An 11,786-nucleotide genomic window follows, 5' to 3' on the forward strand; every position below is an offset into this window, starting at 1 on the left:
CATGCATATATACAAATACAAATGCAAATACATATGGAAATACAAACACAGCTTCCAGTCCATCTAGTTGGACAGTTTTTTTAGTTTACATATGTTCCTGGTACACTGAAGATTGTCAGAGTTCCATTTTCAGTCAGGTGCTTGAGAGAGGCTATTTTTAGAAATACTTTGGCCATGTGTTTTTATAGACACTCACTTTTGCTCTCAATAGAACTGATCATTCTCCTTTTTCTCCTGTTTTTGCAGTCTTCATGAAAATGCTTCTTCTGTGCTTCAGGAACCTCAGGTAAACTTTAAAACTGGAATATAGAAATAGCATATTAATAACCCTTCTGGATCACTGAGTCAGTTCCATGTTCTTGAATACAATCACAGTATGTAATTTTTGTCATGATATAGCAAATGTTTACTTGACTGTAGCTACACTTTTTTTTGCTCATACTTCACTGAGGGTAAAGCTGCGACAGAATATCACTATATGATGGATAGGAAGTGTCCTTTCCAGTCTCAATGTATTCATGGGCAGTTTATATCAATTTTTGCTTGTGTCAAGATTGTTCTCCTTTTGGATAGCTCTCCTCCATCATTTGTAGTATAGATTGCAGTTATATCTCATAAACAGTCAAAGATCTATCAGCCTTTCATTATTCTAGTAACCCTTGCATGCATTTATTCTAGCACAAATTAATTTTTCTTGGGAGTGAACTACCAGAAATATCTGCTGTATTTTAGACAATGTCATGAGTGACTTGTACAATGTCATTCTCACTATGCCTTTTTCTGTATTACCTATAATTATTCGTTTTCTTAATACGTTAACTTCAGTTCTGCTCTCAGGATAATAATTCTAATTCTTATTTTACTATAACACAAGTGTTAATTTTAGGTATCTTTGTTCCTGTGAATGGAACAGTGTTGGTATGCAAGAAGCCTTGGCATTGATGACTTTGGTAGACTCCTGTCTGCTCTAGGCTAGGATGGTTACTGCAAAGTCTGTCTACTGTGACTTGGTATTCTGCTAGCATAAATCAAAATCTCATGTGTTAATTAGCAATATTTAACTTGCAGGTAGAGAAAGACTAGAAAGATCAGGGGAGGCTAGCAACCCAAATGAATAAATGCCTTATAGAATGAAGCACTGGTGAAGAATTTCCAAAATTGCTCATCTTGTGAGAATTGAGCCATTTTGACCTGTACTTCGAATGATGAAGACATCAAACAGACAAATTAAGATACTTTCTTCTAAGGTCATAGGCTCCCTTGCAACTCCTGTAATCTCTCATAAAATACATGTGAGGGGACTTCCAAGAGAAATTCTTCTGTCACTTTTAAAGGGAAGATGGACAGAGAATACTTCCTAGTCACCACTCTTGCAACTTTATGTCCAAAAGGGAACAGAAGCAATGACAGAGGATTATGCTCTGCCTACTCCATGAATAAACTCCAGAAAGCAACTCAGACCATCATCCCACAATATTTATGCCATATATGTCCATGACAGGATTAACCAACTGGATAAATTTAGTTGTGATTCATTATGTACAGAAATATGCTACTGGCAAAATTGCCAGGGCAAACAATATAAGCCTATTCCTGCTGACTATGGTTTATGAGATCTATCCTGTCTCTAGAGGACAGATGATGCACCCCTTTTTATAAAGCCAGCTGGCAGTAAGTACAGCTGCTAAAAGTAATAAACCCATTTTGAACAGTCAAGGTGTTTTTTTGTATGACCATTATTTTCTCATCTGGCTGTGGGGGTTTTCATGTGGAAGCAGGATTCCTAAAGCTGGAGCTGCTCTTTTACTAAAACAGCCTCAAAAGTCTGTTGTAATTGATGGTTCTGTAGTGCTTTGATGCACTCTATGCATATTACCCCCAAGAAAGCAAAGGTGCACTTTCTAACTTTCTCAAAACCTAGCAACAAACCATACCATAGTGTAAGACGACCGTTATCCTAAAGCTGGTATGTTGGTGGGAGGCTGGTAAAGCTAGTGGCTTTTGCCCACACCTGCCCATTTGCCAATTTTTTGTTCTTTTCATAATTTTTCCCCCTTAAAGAATGACTTTTTTTGTCAGTCTTGAATAAACAAAGTAAACCATCCCTGAGGGAAAGATGTCTACTTAACCCAGGTGCCTTAAAGTTGCAATATCATGGGGTGACACAGACTGTTCATAATTGTAACCAATTTTGGATTAGTTTGCCTCTCTCCTCACATTTTGCTTGTTTATTTATGTACTTTAATTATTTATGTAGCATGATTTAAGCCATTCTGCAAGTGTAAAAACCCAGATTTGTACAGAAAGGCTCCACAGACTATTTTTGAACCATTTGTGGTTCTTCCATTTCTTGGTAACATTGCTGATCTAAGGCTGCAAAGCTCAGCAAATCTGTCCATTTGCTTGCCTGTCTGTGAGATTTATATGGTTCTGGGAGTTGACTTGCCCCTTTATCTGAGGGATGGCACAGGCAGCTACCTGTGTCCCTCTATGACTCCAGTTATATAGAATTTTACATGTCTAAAGACACTGATTGTAGCAGCCATGTCTTAAAAATCCATAATATTCTTTGCTAATGCCCTAAGTTTCCATGTTCTCTGGGGACTGGGGGGCAATTCACTGCTATTTTATGGCAGTCACTGAAATGTTAACATGAATGAGAAAATATGAAACAAGCATAGTTTAAAGGCAATGGAAGATTAATAACAAGAGTTCCAGGCTTATAAATGACAAAGGCTTGTACCAGAGATTAAAATGACAATAATAAAAAATGCAGTCTTTATGCATGTAGTATAACTATAACCTTTTACAGCAGTGTATGGATTAGCCTCAGTTGCTTTTAAGCATATGTAGATGGAATAGGAAGCATCCTTGATTGTCTGTCAAGAATTAACAAATCAGATTTTACTATTACATTATTATATTGCATAGATTAATATTTTAATTACATTTCAATGTATTATATAATCGTGTAAGTATTATAATGCATTAGTGCTATAATTATAATGGATAGCATATAATAAATATATGCTATACTAATCATAACAAATAAAATATAATCAGCATGTTAAGATGGTATTTTAAACATTTATATATTTTACATTTCTAATATTATTAAAATGCAATAATATATATGTTTGCAACATACAACATAATTTCTTATTAAAAGTGTATAAGTATACCGTCTTATATTAACATATTATTTTTCATTTAAAATTTAAAATTTAATATTTTGGTCTTGAAAAGAATGTATATTAATATCCTATTTATAGTGTTACTATTTGTATTTATAGCTGTCAGACTCATAGTATCAGATGTGAACAGATAGCAATCTGAAATAAGTCCATGCTTTAAATTTCTCTTTTGATACGAACTTCCAGATAATGGTCTTCTGCAGATATTGCAGCATATAAGAAAAATTCCACAACACTTAAAGCCTAACAGGTAAATAACAGTAAATATTTCTGTGCAATATTTGCCACACTGCTTTTTAAGCATCAAAACAACTTAAAAACCTTACGTGACAGGATGTCATTTAAACGGAAAACAGCACAGCATAGATGTGTTTATTTTGAAGTTGTTTCTTGTGAATAAACTTCAAGGTATAAAAAGAATTATCAATGTTAACTATTAAAGAACTAGGAAAAATATTTTATTTATTTACAGATATTATATAAATTAAAAGATAATCAGAATTTATTTGAGTGGAAGCATTTAAAGATACGCTAAGAAGATGTTTCATGCTTGTAGACCTGTGTGCCAAGAGTGTCTTAATGATAGCAGGAAACATAAACGACTTCAGGGATCAATACATCCTCAGCCTACACGGGAGAGGAAGAAGGATGCATAGCTGCGACCACATTTCATGTTCCAGATCTCACACCTTACTGATGCATTCACAGTAGTGATGCACTACAATTCCAACTGTTAAACCCACAGCTAACTAATCTCCTCATGTTCATGAGAATAAACCAGGAATTTCAGATGTTATATCCTAACAGTCACACTTGATGGATAACACATGTAAAGTCTTTCTCCTAGAAGGACTTCATTGACATTCTTCCTTTAACTATATGTGACAAGTTTCTCTGCCACTTCAGTGCATCTTATACATGTGACAAATCAAAAAGACTGCTAAAGTTAACTTTATTCTTTTAAACTTTTGTCCTTTGTGGCATGGAGATGGCAGAAAACAAAATCTGCAGTCCTTTGCATGTATTCTTCATATACATTACGTGTCACATTAAGAGTGACAAATGGCTGGGGGCTAGGGTGAGACAGCCCTCCCATTGAGTTAAGAGGTTCAGAAAGGATCTCCTTCCTTTCTGAACTCCTTCTCAGAGAGGAGTCTAGGTGTGGCTAGATTCAGTGCTAGTCTTAGATTTGGTCAAAAATTTCAGGTGTAAAGGATTATATGTACAGCCACTCACCAGCTTGCTTGTCAGAGCCCCACTTAAGGACTTTCACTGAAAAAGTTTTGCAAAGCTGAAAAAATACATGACTTATTAAGGCAACAGATGTAACAAATCCAGAATTGCCATTGATAAATACACTCACTGCAAACATCGAGCCTAAGTTAAGAATACAGCACTTCTGTTAGTAGAATTGTCCCAGGTAACATCCAACATAGTCAGAGGTGCAAGTCACACCAAAGAGGCATCCCTGCTTTGGGAGGAGAGAGGTCCAGGCTCATTGACCCATCCTAGTTAGAATTCTCTCCTCAAAGAAAGAATAAAAGGATTCTAAAATGACAGATTTTATGTTCGTGGCAAGGTGGGACTAAGTCTATTATTGTGTGCTGATTGGCCCTGAGCAAGGTATCAGTTCTGGAAGGTCAGTTGGGCTCAATGACTTAGCATGGTGAGGGAGGATTCAGTGCAGACAGATTTATGGTACACGTTTACAGCGACAGCCGTGCAGGGGTCCTCCTGGCCTTCACTTAAGCAACACCAGCCTGTGAGGCCCCTGCCTCAGCCCAAGTTCACTCAGCTTGTTTAGACCGCATCTGTTACATGCTTTGTGCGATAGGTGAGCTGCTCAGGTCAAACTCCTAAATCCACTTTGAGCTAAACAGAGTTGTTTATATTTAGGTGAGGATGGCAGAGCATACCACCACAGTTTTGCAAAATTGTTTAGGATAAATTTGAAAGGCACTGCAAAAAAGGCAGATGTGTCACCATTTTAACTCTGTACTGATTTCTTTGGTAACTCTATACAATGAAATAATAGCAGCAAAGAGTGCCTTAACATCTTCTAGGCTCATATTGTAATTGTTATAACTGATATGCTGCTGCACCTCACATTATTAATTTGATTAGACATAATGAGACCTTTTCACTGAGAAGTTTTACCCATTAAATTTGTAAGTATTTGTTCAGCTGTTATCTTTCCGATGCCTGCCAAAAAGCATGGACGAAAATGGGAATAAGTAATGCCCTAGATAAACTCTTTCATTTTAATGGCTCTCATTCAGAGAAAAAAAATATCCAAACATTTAAAACTTCAGTGAATAGCATATTTTCCAGTTGGCTTCTCAACAATTTTCTTTATAGGCTCTGTTTGAATGGTGTTTAAGTGAACAGTACATTTTTACGAATCTAAATTGAAAGTAGTAACTGCATGAAATAAAACTGGACTACATGGTGCAGTATTAACATAGTTCACTAGGTAAAGCGTGAACACAGAGTGAAAAGCTATGTGTGATGCTGACAGTGAATACAAATAATGAAAAAACTTAGGAACCTGGCCCCATCCTTTTGACACTCACCCTTAACATATTTGTAGACACTGATAAAATCCCCTCTGTCTTCCCTTCTCCAGGCTAAACTTGCACAGCTCTCTCAGCCTTTCCTCATAAGGGAGATGCTCCAGTGCCCTAGTCACCTTTGTAGCCCTCTGCTGGACCTTCTCCAGTAGTTCCCTGACTCTCTTGAACTGGGGAGCCCAGAACTGGACACAGCACTCCAGATGCGGCCTCACCAGGGCAAAGAAGAGGGAAAGAATCACCTCCCTCGACCTGCTGGCCACACTCCTCCTGCTGCACCCCGGGATCCCACCGGTCTCCTGGGCCACCAGGTCACACTGCTGGCTCATGGGCAACTTGCTGTTCACCAGAACTTCCAGGTCCTTGTCTGCAGAGCTGCATTCCAGCAGGTCAACCCCAGCCTGTCCTGGTGCACAAGGTTATTCCTCCCTGGGTGCAGGGCCTTCACTGAACTTCATTACATTAGTCTCTGCCCAACTCTCCAGCCTGTCCACGTCTCACTGAACAGCAGCGCAGCCTGGTAGAGGGTCCGGATAGACCTTATTGTGGCCTTTCAGTACTTAAAAGGGGGCTTACAAGAAAGGTGGGGACAACCTTCTAGCAGGGCCTGTTGTTATAAGGCAAGGGGTAATGATTTTAAACTAAAAGAGGGTGGATTTAAACAGATATAAGGAAGAAATTTTTTAGGATGAGGGTGGTGAGACACTGGAACAGGTTTCCCAGAGCAGCAGTAGATGCCCCATCCCTGAACACATTCCAGATGATGTTGGATGGGGATCTGAGCAGTCTGATCTAGCTGAAGATATCGTTACTCTTCACAGGAGTGGTTGAACTAGGTGAACTTTCAATTAGGTCCTTTTTAACCCAAATCATTCTAGAATTCTATGATTCTTATTAAGAGTGTCTCAGGACAGAGTAATTTGGCAACATTTCTGTGGCATAAGTACCTGTAAGATATAGTACATAACAATCATATACCTTGACTCATCCATGTGTTTTAGCCTGTTTTGTTCTATTAACTAAGCTTTTTTATCAATCAGCTACGTCTTGTTAAAAAATATTTCAAGGTAGTGTGACACAGGATGATTTGACATTGAGACCAAATAAGTGTCATTCTGTTTTCCACTGTATATGCTATAGCTTTTATTATCTGATCTGTTTGTTGCGTGGTCTTGGTGAATATCCAGTCGGTCACAATGCAATGAAGGCAAGAACAGATATGTGAAAATGCTGAATGTTACTTGCTTAGTCATGTCAGATTTCTCTGACTTGCCCATTTCTGAAATAATCAATAGAGAGCATCATACTGTAAAATAAACAGGCAAATAAAACCCCTGTGAATTCAGTTTTCCCCCCAAATGGACCTCTTAGTTGTTATGCTTTTTAATTCTTTAATAGCTTTGTGATTTAATTTGGCATATTGCCATAATAATGCATATAGTATCTCTAAGATTGGTGTATTTTTCTTAAGAAAGCAAGATGACTTATGTGACCAAGTGTATCTAAATAAATCTTTATGTTTTTAGGGTTTTTTTTGCTTTAGAAGTATAGAGACAAAACTGAGCAACAAAACAAAAATAATATCCACAATTATGGTAATAAATTTTATAACACTGGACTGAAATTTCTGTGGTTAAAATAGGGAAAAATTATGGAATGAGTAATTGGTTTACTTTTTTTAACGTGAACCTCATTTTTTTAAATAGCTTGTACAGACTTTTATGCCTGTTATACTGTGACAATGATTTTAATGGTGTATGTGCATTAGAGAAATTTGTACAATTATAATTGTATGGTTCTGGAATTTTGATGTAATGAATTTATGAAAATTCAAGTTTGTATTGCTATTACATAATCTGATTAATTACCTGTAAATTACATCAGTAATCTTATATATTCCTACTTGCAATAATGTAACCTGTAACAGTAAGTACTGACAATATTTGGTATGCCTCAGTAATCTGGTTCAGATAAACTACATTGCTAACCGAGAACTTCAGAGACTTTGACTTTGCTGGGATTCTTTGCAGTCTTCCTATGAGATTATGAGCTCAAGACACTCAGTGTCAGGGACATATATCAAGCCAGGTCTAACATTCCAGAATATTCTTGAGACTACTGATCATTCGTTAAGAAAAAGTAGTGCAAGCTACATCATTTCTCTCAAAATCACTGGAGGTTTAGTATTTTCTGATAAATACTAATCAACTCTTCAGTTACAAGTGTACTTCTCAGATAAAAAAACCCTTTCATTTACATCTTATTCTTCAAAAAGGGACTTTAAATTGTAATTACAGGCTGCCTTCAAATAGGGTGGTCTTGAAAATAAAACAAGTACGAACAGAAAGAGAAAAAGAGAGAAAATAAACAGATCTTTAGCACTGTCCTGCCATTATTCATACCACTTATTTGTATGATGATTTCAACCACAGGTTTTGGCCTGTATCATGTACTCTCCCAGCAGAAGACCAGGCAAGCTAAGAGATTTGCATGTGTCCAGAGGCTTTCACCAACGGCTTGTATAGACAGGACCATTCTGCCCTTGATGGAGCGAAGAGTTTCACATTACAGCTACCACCAGCGTTGAGTGAGTTCTTTGCTTTCCAGCCCAGAGAATGGACACTATTGTAATTACCAACCAGCTTCATTTTGCAGTTTGATGACGGGCTACTGATCTAAAGGAAAAATGCCTACTTTCTGTGTTCTTAAGATTGTTTAGCACTTTTACATTAAGCTGTCACTCAATTTAATGTATAGACTGTCCTAGGAATGTAGTCCAGAAGTTAAGTCTTTTCCTTTATTAAGGGAAAGATCTTTCTTGCTCAGTGGCAAGGTCTCACTTCAGAAGAGCCTTTCCAGTAGTCAAGGCATTCACTTTGGGTTTTGAAAGGTGGGTGTGAATTTGCCTTTTCACTTATATGCTTCCTCTTCGCTATTTCACATAACTTTCTATGCTAGCCCTGCTGCCTCAAAGTAATCTGACTTTTATTTTGAGTATTTCTTACACTGATGCCAACACAGTCACCCTCAGATTTCTAAAAGCCTCTTTTTACAAATGTGAGAAATACCTGATTATCATAAACAACTGAAACTCGCTTGACGTAATTTGATTAAGCAGTAATGAAGCTGTTATTCTAAACACATAATACAAAGTTTTATTCATGGGACTATTGTGTATACCAGAATAAATTTTCCTTCTATTGCTACTTACAAAAAGAGTTAATGTTATTAACCTAATTAAATGTTGTATGAATTGGTAACTAAATATTTCTGTGTAGTAAGTAAATACTTAACAGCTATTATGTTTCTTTTACTGTTCTTAAAGTTCCACCAACAATTTCCTTCCAAATAAGATTACAGAGGACAATGAAAGGTATTTTGTAAATTGACACTGTAATTTTAAACCTACAGTAGCCAAGGTTCTGATAAAGGTTATATCAAAAACCTATTTTTAATTACTTTTACATAAGATATAAGAAACCAGTCCAGATTTACAATTTTTATATAACTTTCTGAGGGATGCTAAGTTTTCTTTTTTTTTTAAAAAAAAGATTTATCTTAGGCTTATACTGTTGGTTACATATATAAAGGAAAATGGGTTACCTTTTAAATTTGCAGCTTTCTGCAATACTGTAAACCATACCCATCTCCAATAGAAAAACAAAAAAACAAACCAACAAAAACCCAACCAAAATCCCACAAAACATAAACATAATTTTAAGTCTACCTCTACACAATTAAGAATTTGTGTTCATAATTATTATATATGCATATCTTAAGGAAACAATGCAATATGCATTTGGGACTAGAGAGGAAGCATGGGAGCATAACTAAGGAAATATTTTACATAGTAGAAGAGACTGAATGAATATACACACTGTGTTTCCTTATCTGTTAGAAGACTGAAGTTGCTACTGAAATTTCAATCTGACAGGGAAAATGTCACATGTAGGTATAAAATGACTGTAAAAATGATCTTTAATTTGTCAGTTCCCTGGATTTAAATTATAGCAAAATGAATGTTACTTTCAGAAACTGCAATCCACTTCAGATAAGAATTTTGTTTGCTTATTTTCTGGAGTAGCTCAATTTAATCCACACACAAGTTGGGGGATAACTACTTCTCTAAGGAATACATGTCATTTCAATACATTTCGCTTTTAAATTTGATTAAATAAGACGCCAACAGTTTCTCACTGGTCACTTTCATTATTAGTGTTATGTTCCTCTGTAGCAGAACACAACAGGTGCTGCTTCATGGAGTTAGAGGTAAGCTGTAGTAGGAGACAGTTCCATGGTATTTCAGCAGTGGACTGAAACAGAGTATCACTCATTTAGGCTTAGTGGTTTCTCCTGTATCCCCATGACCAAAAAAGTAAAGTATTTTTTGCCTAATTTCAGTGTGTGCTGCTAACCTGACATACGCTATTTTTTCCAGCAACCCTACTGCACTCATACCACAATAGGTAGCAATGTACTGACAATGCAATGCTTCCATTACTGAAGCTCTTTAGCAAATTTCTTCTTGTGCCAGTAATAACTTATAAGGCTGTAAAATTAAAACTATAGAATTACTCACAAATAGGATGTGTAATTGGTCTTATTTTGTGCAAGGATGGTCTGAATATTTTGTGCCACTATCAATGTTGAAAACCAAGCCTGAAATGGAGCATGTGATCTTCAGTATATAAAGTTTTTCCCCTTGAAAAATTAAGAAGTTTCTTAAAGAATAAGGACAGAAGAATTGTTGTGAAAGGTGTAATGCCCCGTGGTGGGTTTGACCTTGGCTGGCTGCTAAACCCCCTATCTTGCCACTCTGTCACAGCCTGTCCTCAACAGGACAGGAGGAGAAAATAAAGACAGAAAAGTTTGCGAGTCAAGATAAAGACAGGGAGATCACTCACCAACTACCATCACAGGAAAAGACAGACACCACTTGGGGAAAATTAATTGAATTTTCTGCCCACTAAAAATAGACTAGGGAGGTAAGAAACAGCAACAAAAATTAAAATAAACAACTTCCCTCCACCTATTCCTTCTTTCCTTTCTCTACCTCCTCTCCCTAAGCAGTGTAGGAGGATGGGGAATGGGGATTTTGGTCTGTTTATAACAATCTCTGTCACTCCCTCCTCCTCACGCTCCTTCCCTGCTCCAGCATGAGGTTGCTTCCGCAGAAGATAATTCTTCATGAACATCTCCAGTGTGGGTCCTTCCCATGGGCTGCAGTTCAAGAACTGCTCTAGCATAGGTCCTTTCCACAGGGCACAATCCTTCAGGTATGGACTGTTCCAGTGTGGATCCCCCATAGGTTCACATGTCCTGTCAGAAAACCTGCTTCTGTGTGGGCTCCTCTCCATGGGCCACAGTTCCTGCCTGCTCCACCATGGGCTTTCCATGGGCTACAGCTCCCTTCAGGGCGTATCCAGCTACTACAGCATGGATTACTCCACAGGCTGCAGTATGGATTTCACCTATTAATTATCTGTGAGTAAGAAGATATGTTTAATGACTCTTGCATATAATATACACTCCCAGACATCAGATGTCTGTTGAAATGAATGCACAGAATACATCAATAGAGACAATGGAAAGGTGCCCTAGAACATCTGGCACATAGATGCATGCACGAGAAAGCCTAAGACATGTGATATACCACATGAGAAGCAAAGATCCAAAGAGATAAGAATAGCTTGGAATAAACATGGTTTTAAAAGTAAAAAGCAAACGAGCAGAAGAAAGACATGAAGGAAATCAGTGAAGGGTAACGATTATAATATTCAAAGCTTTGTATGGCACACCTTTTGCAGAATCACGTGAAAACTCCCAAAAGTAGCAGTTCATATATTTGTATTGTCATATATTTATTATACATATCCAAGTCATTTATTAGTGAAAATGTTTTGGGTTTTTTTTTCTTTTTTCCCATGGAAGGAAAGGTTTATCTACAATCTACTTCACAATGAAATACAGTAAAATTCTTCCCCAGGGTTTTCAGACCTGTCAGCTTTTAAACATAGTTTAA

The 11,786-nt window shown here is 37.0% G+C and overlaps 1 long non-coding RNA gene across 3 annotated transcripts in view; it reads right to left on the minus strand.

Moving 5' to 3' along the window:
* Positions 1–11,240, minus strand: part of LOC308058792 — a 35,252-nt gene extending 24,012 nt beyond the window's left edge. For all 3 annotated transcript variants that reach the window (XR_013925969.1, XR_013925970.1, XR_013925971.1), the window contains exon 1: positions 197–11,240. This is a non-coding gene — a long non-coding RNA (uncharacterized lncRNA). The remainder of the gene's footprint in view (positions 1–196) is intronic.
* Positions 11,241–11,786: the final 546 nt, after the last annotated feature.

The sequence above is a fragment of the Falco punctatus genome (genome assembly GCF_963210335.1).
Source record: "Falco punctatus genome assembly, chromosome: 2".
In the NCBI taxonomy this organism is placed as follows: Eukaryota; Metazoa; Chordata; class Aves; order Falconiformes; family Falconidae; genus Falco; species Falco punctatus.